At 44.8% G+C, this 14,358-nt stretch overlaps 1 protein-coding gene across 5 annotated transcripts in view; it reads right to left on the reverse strand.

Moving 5' to 3' along the window:
• LOC134347280 (WD repeat-containing protein 70) overlaps nt 1-14,358 on the reverse strand; it is a 211,642-nt gene that overhangs the window by 67,684 nt on the left and 129,600 nt on the right. The window lies entirely within an intron of this gene.

Consider the following 14,358-nt stretch of genomic DNA (forward strand, 5'->3'; position numbering starts at 1 on the left):
CAAGCTACAAGGAAAAGCTACAAGTGTTCAGACGTGAACGTACAGAGAATACAGATTAATTAAGAGAAATGACTGAACAGAGTAAATCCGACTTAAAAGTAAAATTAAAGCTGGTAACTGAAAATAAACTAGACGGAATAACTTGAATGATAGCAATATGGTCGAGACATATTCAGTCGAAGCAAGCAGCTGAAGAAGAGAGTGGAAGAATTCGGGTATAAAAAGTCATTTTTTTTTCTTAAACACTGCTCGGGGAGAAGGGTCTGCACTGCACGGGCCCGTGACGTAGCGCGCCAAGGTTTAAAAAGCAGACCACCATATACAGCGGCCATCGTTGTAGCGGCCATCATCGGAGTGGACTGAGTCAGAGTGGGACGGCTTTGGCTCAACAGGCTTAAGCGAGAACAGGCAGAGGCCAGGGTAGGTTCCGGTAAGTTTTTTATTCAGGTTGTCTAGCGTAGAGAGAATGCCAGGCAGGATGTTGGAATGCTCCTCTTGCAGGATGTGGGAAGTCAGGGAGCCCTCCGGTGTCCCTGACAACGACACCTGCAAGAAGTGCATCCAGCTGCAGCTCCTAACAAACTGTGTTAGGGAACTGGAGCAGGAGCTGGATGACCTGTGGATCATTCGGGAGAATGAGGAGATTATAGATAGTAGCTACAGGGAGGTAGTTACGCCAAAGCAGCAGAGGACAGGAAATTGGGTCACTGTCAGGCGAGGGAAGAGGAAAGGGCAGGCAGAGCAGGGTTCCCCTGTGGCCATTCCCCTCAACAACAAATATACCGTATTGGATACTGTTGGGGGGGTTGACTTACCTGGGACAAGATGCAGTAGCCGGATCTCTGGCACTGAGTCTGGCTCTGCAGTGCAGAAGGGAGGGGGGAAAAGAGAAGAGCGGTAGTGATAGGGGACTCGATAGTTAGAGGTGCAGATAGGAGGTTCTGTGGTCGTGACAGAGAATCCAGGATGGTTTGTTGCCTCCCGGGTGCCAGGGTCAAGGATGTCTCTGATCGATTGCATGACATTCTGAAGTGGGAGGGTGATCAGCCAGATGTTGTGGTGCACATCGGTACCAATGACATAGCAAGGAAGAGTGAGGAGGTCCTGGAGAGTGAGTATAGAGAGCTTGGTAGGAAGCTGAAAAGCAGGACCTCAAGGGTGGTAATCTCAGGATTGCTACCTGTGCTACATGCCAGTGAGGGTAGGAATAGGATACTCTGGAGGAGGAACAAGTGGCTGAGGAACTGGTGTAGGGAGCAGGGTTTCAGATTTCAGGATAATTGGGACCTCTTCTGGGGCAGGTGGGACCTGTACAAGACAGACGGGTTACACTTGAACTACAGGGGGACCAATATCCTTTCAGGGAGGTTTGTTAATGCTATTGGGGAGGCTTTAAACTAGACTTGCAGGGGAATGGGAACCAGAGTGCCAGAGCTGACAGTGTGGCTGGGGTGAAAATAAATGATGTTAAAAGTTCAAGCAAATCCGCTAACAGAAAGGTTGTGAGTGGTGGTAAAAATCTTCTGAGGTGTATATATTTCAATGCTAGGAGTATTGCGGGGAAGGCGGACGAGTTGAGGGCGTGGATTGCCACGTGGAATTATGACGTTATAGCAATTAGTGAAACTTGGCTACAGGAGGGGCAGGACTGGCAGCTTAATATTCCAGGGTTCCGATGTTTCAGATGTGATCGAGGCAGAGGAATGAAAGGTGGGGGAGTAGCATTGCCTGTTAGGGAAAATATTACAGCAGTGCTCAGGCCAGACTGATTAGAGGGCTTGTCTACTGAGTCCTTATGGGTGGAGCTGAGAAACAGGAAAGGTATGGCCACATTAGTGGAATTGTATTACAGACCACCCAATAGTCAACGAGAATTGGAAGAGCAAATCTGCAGAGAGATAGCAAGCAACTGCAGGAAACATAAAGTTGTGGTGGTAGGGGATTTTAATTTTCCATATATTGATTGGGTCTCCCATACTGTTAGGGGTCTAGATGGTTTAGAGTTTGTAAAATGTGTTCAAGAAAGTTTTCTAAATCAATATATAGAGGGACCAACTAGAGGGGATGCAATATTGGATCTCCTGTTAGGAAATGAGTTAGGACAAGTGACAGAAGTCTGTGTAGGGGAGCACTTTGGTTCCAGTGATCATAACACCATTAGTTTCAACTTGATCATGGACAAGGATAGATCTGGTCCTAGGGTTGAGGTTCTTAACTGGAAGAAGGCCAAATTTGAAGAAATGAGAAAGGATCTAAAAAGCGTGGATTGGGACAGGTTGTTCTCTGGCAAGGATGTGATCGATAGGTGGGAAGCCTTCAAAGGAGAAATTCTGAGAGTGCAGAATTTGTATGTTCCTGTCAGGATTAAAGAAAAAGTGAATAGGAATAAGGAACCTTGGTTCTCAAGGGATATTGCAACTCTGATAAAGAAGAAGAGGGAGTTGTATGACATGTATAGGAAGCAGGGAGTAAATAAGGTGCTTGAGGAGTATAAGAAGTGCAAGAAAATACTTAAGAAAGAAATCAGGAGGGCTAAAAGAAGACATGAGGTTGCCTTGGCAGTCAAAATGAAGGATAATCCAAAGAGCTTTTACAAGTATATTCAGAGCAAAAGGATTGTAAGGGATAAAATTGGTCCTCTTGAAGATCAGAGTGGTCGGCTATGTGCGGAACCAAAGGAAATGGGGGAGATCTTAAATAGGTTTTTTGCATCTGTATTTACTAAGGAAACTGGCATGAAGTCTATGGAATTAAAAGTAGTGAGATCATGGAAACTGTACAGATCGAAAAGGAGGAGGTCCTTATTGTCTTGAGGAAAATTAAAGTGGATAAATCCCCGGGACTTGACAGAGTGTTCCCTCGGACCTTGAAGGAGACTAGTGTTGAAATTGCGGGGGCCCTGGCAGAAATATTTAAAATGTCACTGTCTACAGGTGAGGTGCCGGAGGATTGGAGAGTGGCTCATGTTGTTCCGTTGTTTAAAAAAGGATCGAAAAGTAATCCGGGAAATTATAGGCCAGTAAGTTTAACTTCGGTAGTAGGTAAGTTATTGGAGGGAGTAATAAGAGACAGAATCTACAAGCATTTGGATAGACAGGGACTTATTAGGGAGAGTCAACATAGCTTTGTGCGTGGTAGGTCATGTTTGACCAATCTTTTGGAGTTTTTCGAGGAGGTTACCAGGAAAGTGGATGAAGGGAAGGCAGTGGATATTGTCTACATGGACTTCAGTAAGGCCTTTGACAAGGTCCCGCATGGGAGGTTAGTTAGGAAAATTCAGTCGCTAGGTATACATGGAGAGGTGGTAAATTGGATTAGACATTGGCTCAATGGAAGAAGCCAAAGAGTGGTAGTACAGAATTGCTTCTCTGAGTGGAGGCCTGTGACTAGTGGTGTGCCACAGGGATCAGTGCTGGGTCCATTGTTATTTGTCATCTATATCAATGATCTGGATGATAATGTGGTAAATTGGATCAGCAAATTTGCTGATGATACAAAGATTGGAGGTGTAGTAGACAGTGAGGAAGGTTTTCAGAGCCTGCAGAGGGACTTGGACCAGCTGGAAAAATGGGTTGAAAAATGGCAGATGGAGTTTAATACAGACAAGTGTGAGGTATTGCATGTTGGAAGGAAAAACCAAGGTAGAACATACAGGGTTGATGGTAAAGCACTGAGGAGTGCAGTGGAACAGAGGGATCTGGGAATACAGATACAAAATTCCCTAAAAGTGGCGTCACAGGTAGATAGTGTCGTAAAGAGAGCTTTTGGTACATTGGCCTTTCAGACCAGTGTTTCAGAAACTAAAGACAAGGACGGACGATTGGTGAGATTACAGGAAGAATCGAAGGTACTGAAATAACGTTGCTGAATGTTTACGCTCCACCAGGTAGTGAATGGTCATTCTATAGACACATTTTTGACCTAATGGCCAGCTCTCAAGGGATAGTAATCTGCTGAGGGGATTTTAATATTAGGTTAAACCCTGCATTAGATTTTTCAGGAACAGTTATTCAGAACAAACCTCTGACTAGGAATGTGAAATCATTGATGGAGGAGTTGGGAATAATAGATGTGTGGAGGGAATTACACCGCACTAGTAAAGACTATACACATTACTCTTCCCCTCATTCAGCTTATTCTTAGACTTTTTTTTATATTTAACATACAAACATTTGTAGATAGATTCAGGATAAAAGAGTGTAACATTGCAACAATTGATTTGTCGGACCATAGCCCAGACTCTATGTCTCCAATTCTAGAAAGGAAAATGAGAAAAACACTATGGAGGTTAAATTCACACACACTCAATAACTCGAAAGTAACGTTTTCAAGGGATATTGGAAACTTGGTTCGGAAAAAGAGAGATATCTACAATAAATATAGGCAGCTTGGCGTAAATAAGGTGCTTGAGGAATATAAAGAATGTAAAAAGAATCTTAAGAAAGAAATTAGAAAAGCTAAAAGAAGATATGAGGTTGCTTTGGCAAGTAAGGTAAAAATAATTCCAAAGAGTTTCTACAGTTATATTAATAGCAAAAGGATAGTGAGGGATAAAATTAGTTCCTTAGGGAATGGACAGCAGAGTGAGCAGCTATGTGTGGAACCAAAAGAGATGAGGGAGATTTTGAACAATTTCTTTTTTTCAGTATTCACTAAGGAGAAGGACATTAAATTGTGTAAGGCAAGGGAAACAGGTAGGGAAGGTATGGAAACTACGATGATTAAAGAAGAGGAAGTACTGGTGCTTTTAAGGAATATAAAAGTGGGTAAGTCTCTGGGTCCGGACAGGATATTCCCTAGGACCTTGAGGGAAGTTAGTGTAGAAATAGCATGGGCTCTGACAGAAATATTTCAAATGTCATTAGAAACAGGGATGGTGCCTGAGGACTGGCGTATTGCTCATGTTGTTCCATTCTAAGAGTAAACCTAGCAACTATCGGCATGTGAGTTTGACGTCAATGGTGGGTAAATTGATGGAAAATATTCTTAGAGATGGTATATATAATTATCTGCTTAGACAGGGTCTGATTAGGCACAGTCAACATGGATTTGTGCGTGGAAGGTCATGTTTGACAAATTTTATTGAATTTTTTGAAGGAGGTTACTAGGAAAGTTGACAAGGGTAAAGCGGTGGATGTTGTCTATATGGACTTCAGTAAGGCCTTTGACAAGGTTCCACACGGAAGGTTAGTTAGGAAGGTTCAATCGTTAGGTATTAATATTGAAGTAGTAAAATGGATTCAGCAGTGGCTGGATGGGAGATGTCAGAGAGTAGTGGTGGATAACTGTTTGTCAGATTGGAGGCCGGTGACTAGTGGTGGGCCTCAGGGATCTGTACTGGATCTAATGTTGTTTGTCATATACATTAATGATCTGGATGATGGGGTGGTAAATTGGATTAGTAAGTATGTAGATGACACTGAGGTAGGTGGCATTGTGGACAATGAAGTAGGTTTTCAAAACTTGCAGAGAGATTTTGGACAGTTATAAGAGTGGGCTGAAAGATGGCAAATGGAGTTTCATGCTGATAAATGTGAGGTGCTACATATTGGTAGGACTAATCAAAATAGGACATATATGCTAAATGGTAGGGCATTGAAGAATGCAGTAGAACAGAGGGATCGAGGAATAATGGTGCATAGTTCCCTGAAGGTGGAATATTATGTGGATAGGGTGGTGAAGACAGTTTGTGGTATGCTGGCCTTTATAAATCAGAGCATTGAGTATAGGAGTTGGGATGTAATGTTAAAATTGTACACGGCATTGATTGGTAAGGCCAAATTTGGAGTATTGTGTACAGTTCTGGTCACCGAATTATAGGAAAGATGTCAACAAAATAGAGAGAGTACAGAGAAGATTTACCAGAATGTTACCTGGGTTTCAGCACCTACGTTACAGAGAAAGTTAGGTCTTTATTCTTTGAAGCGTAGAAGGTTGAGGGGGGACTTGATAGAGGTATTTAAAATTATGAGGGCGAATAGATAGAGTTGACGTGGATAGGCTTTTTCCATTGAGAGTAGGGGAGATTCAAACAAGAGGACATGAGTTGAGAGTTAGGGGGCAAAAGTTTAGGGGTAACATGAGGGGGAGCTTCTTTACTCAGAGAGTGGTAGCTGTATGGAACAAGCTTCCAGCAGAAGTGGTAGAGGCAGGTTCGATATTGTCATTTAAAGTAAAATTGGATAGCTATATGGACAGAAAAGGAATGGAGGGTTATGGGCTGAGTGCAGGTCAGTGGGACTAGGTGAGAGTAAGTGTTCGGCACGGACTAGAAGGGCCAAGATGGCCTGTTTCTGTGCTGTAACTGTTATATGGTTATATAGTTATAGAAGGCAAGTAAAAAAAGTCATTAAGAAGGCAAAGATGGAATACTAAAGTAAGCTAGCCAATATCAAGGAACACACCAAAAGTTTCTTCAGATACATGAAGTGTAAAAGAGAGGCGAGAGTGAAAAACAATGGAGAGGTAGTATTTGGGGACAAGAAAATGGCGGACGAACTGAATAAGCATTTTGCATCAGTCTTCACTGTGGAACACACAAGCAGTATGGTGGAAGTTCCAGAGTATCAGGAATCAGTAATGTGTGAAGTTGCCAGTACCTGATAGAAGGTTCCTTGGGAAACTGAAAAGTCTGTAGGTAGGTAAGATGTATACACGCCAGGGTTCTGAAAGAGGTGGCTGAAGGGATTATAGAGTCATAGAGAAGTACAATATAGAAACAGGCCCTTTGGTCCATCTAGTACATGCCAAAGCCATTTAAACTGCCTAGTCCCATCAACCTGCATCGGGACTATCGCCCTCCATCTATGTGCCTATCCAAACTTCTCTTAAACATTGAAATCAAGCTCACATGCACCACTTGTGTTGGCAGCTCATTCCACGCTCTCACCACCCAATGAGTGAAGAAGTTTCCCCTCATTCTCCCCTTAAATTTTTCACCTTTCACCCTTAACCCATGACCTCTGGTTGTAGTCTCACCCAACCTCAGTGGAAAAAGACTGCTTGTATTTACCCTATCTTTTCCCCTCATAATTTTATATACCTCTATCAAATCTCCTCTTAATCTTCTCCGTTCTAAAGAACACAGTTCCACCCTATTCCACCTTTCCTTGTAACTCAGGTCCTGGAGACCCAGCAACGTCTTTGTAAATTTTCTCTGTACTCTTTCAATCTTGTTTACATCTTTCCTGTATGTAGGTGACCAAAACTGCACAGAATACTCCAAATTAGGCCTCACCAATATTTCATACAACTTCAACATAACATCCTATCTTCTGTACTCAATACATTGATTTATGAAGGCCAATGTGCCAAAAGTTTTCTTTACAACCCTTTACAGACCTGTATTCCCAGATCCCTTTGTTTTACCACACTCCTCAGTGCCCTACCATTCACCGTGTAAGATCTACCCTGGTTGGTCTTACAAAAGTGCAAAACCTCGCAATTGTCTGCACTCAATTCCATCTGCCACTTCAGTCCATTCTTCCAGCTGATACAGATCCCTCTGCAAGCTATGATCGCATTCCTCACTGTCCATTATACCGCCAATCTAGGTGTCATCCACAAATTTGATAATCTAGTCAACCACATTATCATCCAGATCAATGATATAGTTGACAACAACAAAGGACCCTGCGGCACATCACTAGTGACAAGCCTCCAGTCAGAGAGGCAACCCTCTATAACCACTCTGACTTCTCCCATAAAGCTCATCCCTCTTTCCTACTACTTGCATTGTGGACGCATTATTCATGAACTTTCAAGAATCATAGATTCTAAGATGGTTCTGGAAGACTGGAAAATTGCTCACGTGACTCCTCTCTACAAGAAAGGAGAGAGACAGAAGAAAGGAAATTATAGGCCTGTAGGTCTGACCTCAGCGGTTGGGAAAATGTTGGAGTCGACTGTTAAAGATGTGGTTTCAGGGTACTTGGAGGCATATGATAAAATAAGCCATAGTCAGCATGGCTTCCTTGAGGAAAAATCTTGCCTGAGAAATCTGTCCGAATTTTTTGAAGAAATAAACGGGATAGACAAAGTATAATTGGTTGATGTTGTGTACTTGGATTTTCAGAGGGCCTTTGACAAGGTGCCACACATGAGACTGCTTAACAAGTTAAAAGCCCATGTCTATGAAGGTTCTCAGTCATCCAGGTAATTGTCTATCAAGCAGCAGCAAATCAAGGCAACTGGACTTGTGTGTTGTCTAGCCACTGATCCAAGAGTTCTCTCAGTTCTGACCTGTGGTGGGTAGTTTTCCGGCTTATAAACTCTCTGAATTGTTTAAAGATATAGCAATCACATGAGAGTCATAGAAGTAAACAACAGGAATTCTGCAGATGCTGGAAATTCAAGCAACACACATCAAAGTTGCTGGTGAAAGCAGCAGGCCAGGCAGCATCTCTAGGAAGAGGTACAGTCGACGTTTCAGGCCGAGACCCTTCGTCAGGACTAACTGAAGGAAGAGTTAGTAAGAGATTTGAAAGTGGGAGGGGGAGGGGGAGATCCAAAATGATTGGAGAAGACAGGAGGAGAGAAGGACGGAGCCAAGAGCTGGACAGGTGATTGGCAAAGGGGATATGAGAGGATCATGGGACTGGAGGTCCGGGAGAAAGACGGTGGGGGGGGGAACCAGAGGATGGGCAAGGGGTATAGTCAGAGGGACAGAGGGAGAAAAAGGAGAGAGAGAGAAAGAATGTGTGTATATAAATAAATAACAGATGGGGTATGAGGGGGAGGTGGGGCATTAGCGGAAGTTAGAGAAGTCAATGTTCATGCCATCAGGTTGGAGGCTATCCAGACGGAATATAAGGGTGTTGTTCCTCCAACCTGAGTGTGGCTTCATCTTTACAGTAGAGGAAGCCGTGGAAAGACATGTCAGAATGGGAATGGGATGTGGAATTAAAATGTGTGGCCACTGGGAGATCCTGCTTTCTCTGGCGGACAAAGCGTAGGTGTTCAGCAAAGCAGTCTCCCAGTTTGCGTTGGGTCTCGCCAATATATAGAAGGCCACATCAGGAGCACCGGACGCAGTATATCACCCCAGCCGACTCACAGGTGAAGAGTCGCCTCTCCTGGAAGGACTGTCTGGGGCCCTGAATGGTGGTAAGGGAGGAAGTGTAAGGGCATGTGTAGCACTTGTTCCGCTTACAAGGATAAGTGCCAGGAGGGAGATCAGTGGGGAGGGATGGGGGGGACGAATGGACAAGGGAGTCGCGTAGGGAGCAATCCCTGCGGAAAGCAGAGGTGGGGGGAGGGAAAGATGTGCTTAGTGGTGGAATCCCGTTGGAGGTGGCGGAAGTTACAGAGAATAATATGTTGGACCCGGAGACTGGTGGGGTGGTAGGTGAGGATCAGGGGAACCCTATTCCTAGTGGGGTGGCGGGAGGATGGAGTGAGAGCAGATGTGCGTGAAATGGGGGAGATGCGTTTGAGAGCAGAGTTGATGGTGGAGGAAGGGAAGTCCTTTTCTTTAAAAAAGGAAGACACCTCCCTCGTCCTGGAATGAAAAGCCTCATCCTGAGAGCAGATTAGGCGAAGACGAAGGAATTGCGAGAAGGGGATGGCATTTTTGCAAGGGAGGGTGAGAAGAGGAATAGTCCAGATAGCTGTGAGAGTCAGTAGGCTTATAGTAGACACCAGTGGATAAGCTGTCTCCAGAGATAGAGACAGAAAGATCTAGAAAGGAGAGGGAGGTGTCAGAAATGGACCAGGTAAACTTGAGAGCAGGGTGAAAGTTGGACGCAAAGTTAATAAAGTCAACGAGCTCAGCATGCGTGCAGGAAGCAGCGCCAATGCAGTCATCGACGTAGCGAAGGAAAAGTGGCGGATAGATACCAGAATAGGCACGGAACATAGATTGTTCCACAAAGCCAACAAAGAAGCAGGCATAGCTAGGACCCATACGGGTGCCCATAGCTACACCTTTAGTTTGGAGGAAGTGGGAGGAGCCAAAGGAGAAATTATTAAGAGTAAGAACTAATTCCGCTAGACGGAGCAGAGTGGTGGTAGAGGGGAACTGATTAGGTCTGGAATCCAAAAAGAAGCGGAGAGCTTTGAGACCTTCCTGATGGGGGATGGAAGTATACAGGGACTGGACATCCATGGTGAAAATAAAGCGGTCGGGGCCAGGGAACTTAAAATCATCGAAAAGTTTAAGAGCGTGAGAAGTGTCACAAACATAGGTAGGAAAGGATTGAACAAGGGGGGATAAAACCGTGTCGAGGTATGCAGAAACGAGTTCGGTGGGGCAGGAGCAAGCTGAGACAATAGGTCTGCCAGGACAGGCAGGTTTGTAGATCTTGGGTAGGAGGTAGAAACAGGAAGTGCGAGGTGTGGGAACTATAAGGTTGGTAACAGTGGATGGGAGATCCCCTGAGCGGATAAAGTCCGTGAAGGTGTGGGAGACAATGGCCTGGTGCTCCTTAGTGGGGTCACAATCGAGGGGTAAATAAGAGGAGGTATCCACGAGTTGTCGCTGTGCCTCGGCAAGGTAGAGGTCAGTACGCCAGACTACAACAGCACCCCCCTTATCAGCGGGTTTAATAATAAGGTTAGGATTAGTGTGGAGGGAGTGGAGAGCAGAGCGTTCCAAAGGAGTAAGGTTGGAATGGGAACAAGGTGCGGTGAAGTCGAGACAGTTGATGTCCTGTCGGCAGTTAGCAATAGAGAGATCCAGAGCAGGCAGGAGATCAGAGTGGGGTGTCCATGAAGAAGAGGAGGGTTGAAGACGGGAGAAGGGGTCATCGGTGGGGGTGGAAGAGTCCTTGCCGAAGAAGTAGGCTCAGAGACGGAGACAGCGGAAGAAGAGTTCCGCATCATGGCGAACACAGAACTCGCTGAGGTGTGGGCGAAGGGGGACAAAGCTGAGGCCCTTACTGAGGACAGAGCGTTCTGCCTCCGACAGTTGAAGGTCGGAGGGGATGGCAAAGACCCGGCACGGATGAGAGCTGGGATCAGAGGGGGGAGGGGGGAGGCTGGGGGTGTCAGTGGAGAGGGGAGGGTTGGGGTGAGAGGAAGATGGAGCCTCTGAGTACCCAGGAGCTGACAATGGGATCTGAGGGAGATGGGATTGCAGAGTATTAGTAGGGGAAGGGGAGACGGTAGTCACAATAGCAGCACATAAAGGTCCGGCCTGGAGTTCAAGGCTGGAGTCGCAGTTGGTGGTTGCGCAATCACTTTGAAGGTGTCCATGGTCGTTGCTGGAGTCTGGATTTTGAATATGCCCGAGGTATTATCTTTGCACGAACGGAGGTGTGAACTGTTGTGGAGATGCTGGGGTAGAGATGTTACGGCTACCCTGGCTGGGCTTTCCTCAGAGAGTGACAAAAGCCAGCAGGGTTATCAGCCCAACAGACAGAGGTACGGAGCAAAGCTGATGGAAAACATAGTCATCCCCATAAGTGGCTGGAGTTTCAGAGAAACTCAAATGGATTTTCAATAAACACAAAATCCCTGTGTTTTTCAAAGCTACAACCACACTCAGACAGAAACTCATCCAACACCCAAACATAAACAGGTTAATATTGTATATTCTATCCCATGCAATGAGAACTGCACAGATCTGTATATCGGTGAGACAAAAAAAAACACTTCACAAATGGATGGTCCAACACAGGAGGGCTAACATCTCAGGTCAAGACTCAGCTGTATAGCTACACCTAAAGGTCAAGGTGATGATGATAACATAGAACATAGAAATTTACAGCACATTACAGGCCCTTCGGCCCACGATGTTGTGCCAACCATGTAAACTGCCTAGAATTTCCCTAGCGCATAGCCCTCTATTTTGCTAAGCTCCATGTAGTTATCTATGAGGCTCTTAAAAGACCCTATTGTATCCGCTTCCACCACCGTCGTCGACAGTACGCTCCACACACCCACCACTGTCTGTACCCCTGACATGGTAAAATTTTAACATTTTGGACAGGGAGGAAAGATGGTTTGATGAAGCTACATTTGTCAAACTGGAGGACCCATCCCTGAACAGAGTAGGTGAGGTACAACACCACCTATCAGTTAAATTGCACATTGCTCATTTACACGGAGACGTAACCTAAAGATTTTTACTCCTCATGTATATGAAGGATGCAAGTATTCTATTCTATTCAATTTCTTACAATGCAGTCCTAACATCTCTACCCCAGCATCTCCATTCACGCAAAGATAAGACTAACGACCCTTTAATTACCTCTACAACCCTCAAACAACTTAGAGTTTATAAACCAGTAAACTAACCACCAAGGATCAAAACTGAAGAAACTTCTTGGATGAGTGGCAAAAATAGCTTCTAGACAACATAGCAAGTCCAGTTGCCTTGATCACTGCTTGATTTAAAAGTCCATGGTATTACAGGAAAGATATTAACATAGATAAAGCAGTAAAATAGATAAAGCCTGTCCTGACGAAGGGTCTCGGCCTGAAACGTCGACTGTACCTCTTCCTAGAGATGCTGCCTGGCCTGCTGCATTCACCAGCAACTTTGATGTGTGTTGATAGATAAAGCAGTGGCTGATTGGCAGGAAGCAAAGAGTGGGGAAAAATGGGAGCCTTTACTGTTTGGCTACCAATGACAAGCAGTATTCCACAGGGGTCTGAGTTGAGACCATTTCTTTTTATGCTATACATCTGTAACTTGGATGATAAGTTTGCAGACGATATGAGTACAGGTGGAGGGGCAGGTAGTGTTGAGGAAGTAGAGAGGGAAGGGTTACCTCATTGAAACCTATTGAATGGTGGATATGGAGAGGATGTTTCCTATGCTGGGGGACGTAAGACCAGAGGACACAGCCTCAGAATAGAGGGGCGCCCTTTTATAATGGAGATGAGGAGAAATTTCTTTAGTCAGAGAGTGGTGAACCTGTGGAATTCTTTGCCACAGGCAGCTGTGGAGGCCAAGTCTTTATGTATATTTAAGGTAGAGGTTGATAAGATTCTTGATTGGTCAGGGCACGAAGGGATAGGGGGAGAAGGCAGTAGATTGGGGCTAAGAGGAAAAATGGATCAGCAATGATGAAATCGTGGAGCAGACTCAATGGGCCAAATAGCTTAATTCTGCTACTATATCTTATGGTTGTATGGTCTGATAAGCAATTTATTTGTTCCTACCTACAATACACCACTTTTTTTTCTTAACCAGGGCCTCCATATTTCTTGAAAACCAAGGCTCCCTACACCTGCTATCGTTACCTTTTATTCTGACAAGCACATGCAAGCTTTGTACTCTCAAAGCTTCACTTTTATAGGCCTCCCATTTATCAACTACACTTTTGCCAGAAAATAGCCTGCCCCAATCGACACTTCTCAGATCATTTCTGATACCATCAAAATTGACCTTTCTCCAATTGGGATCTGCTCTCTCTGCTCTGCACATATACAGGAAAGAGGTGGAGAGAGTAGAGAGTTTCAAGTTCCTCGGCGTCCACATCTCGGCTGACCTCACCTGGAATGCCCATATCTCTTATCAGGTGGGGAAGGCCCAACAGAGGCTCTACTTCCTAAGGAAGCTAAAGCACGCTCTCCTCCCTCATCACCTGCTGATCAACTTCTATCGGACAACTATAGAGAGCCTCCTGACGTATTGCTGTGCAGTGTGGTTTGCCAGCTTCACAGAACAGAACAGAACAGGAAGGACTTGCAGCGGGTGGTGAGGGTAGCAGAGCGGGTTATTGGCACAACATTACCCTCCCTCAGAGACATTTATACTGGCAGACTTCAAAAGAAGGCTACTTGTATTTCAAAGGATCCCACTCATCCTGGACATCACCTGTTTTCTCCTCTACCTTCTGGGAAGAGATACAGAGCATTAAGGACGAAAACAAAGAGACTCCTTAACAGCTTCTACCCACAAGCAGTGAAATGTATAACACCTCCTTCCCTTCTCCTGCCCCCCTCCTAAGACGGTGGCAGCTAAATGCATCACACTTCCAGGAATGGCAGGTGTGCAATAGTCCTATCCCCCCATCCATATATTATTAATTTTGGACTGCATTCCTGAGGTTTTAGAGTTTATTTTATGTATATATTCTTTGTTATGCTGCAAAATGTTGAGCTGCTAAACTGTGTTTCATTGCTCCACAACAATGACAATAAAGATATTCTATTCTAAACCAAACAAGCATGATATCTATGTCTATGATGGAATTCAATCACTTCCTGCCTTGGAGTGCTAGGTCAGGAATCTGATTCAAAAGATCCATGCCTCACATCTGGTCCCAATAAAAATCCTCCCGGGGGAATCAGTGTCAGGGACCTCACCAAGAAGATGTGTGTCTCTGATAGCAAATGATGGGAAGCTTCACGAGCCATAAAGGCTAAAATTCAGATATCCACATTCACACAGGTGTGCACATGTACAGA

Source organism: Mobula hypostoma, chromosome 5 (genome assembly GCF_963921235.1).
Source record: "Mobula hypostoma chromosome 5, sMobHyp1.1, whole genome shotgun sequence".
NCBI lineage: Eukaryota > Metazoa > Chordata > Chondrichthyes > Myliobatiformes > Myliobatidae > Mobula > Mobula hypostoma.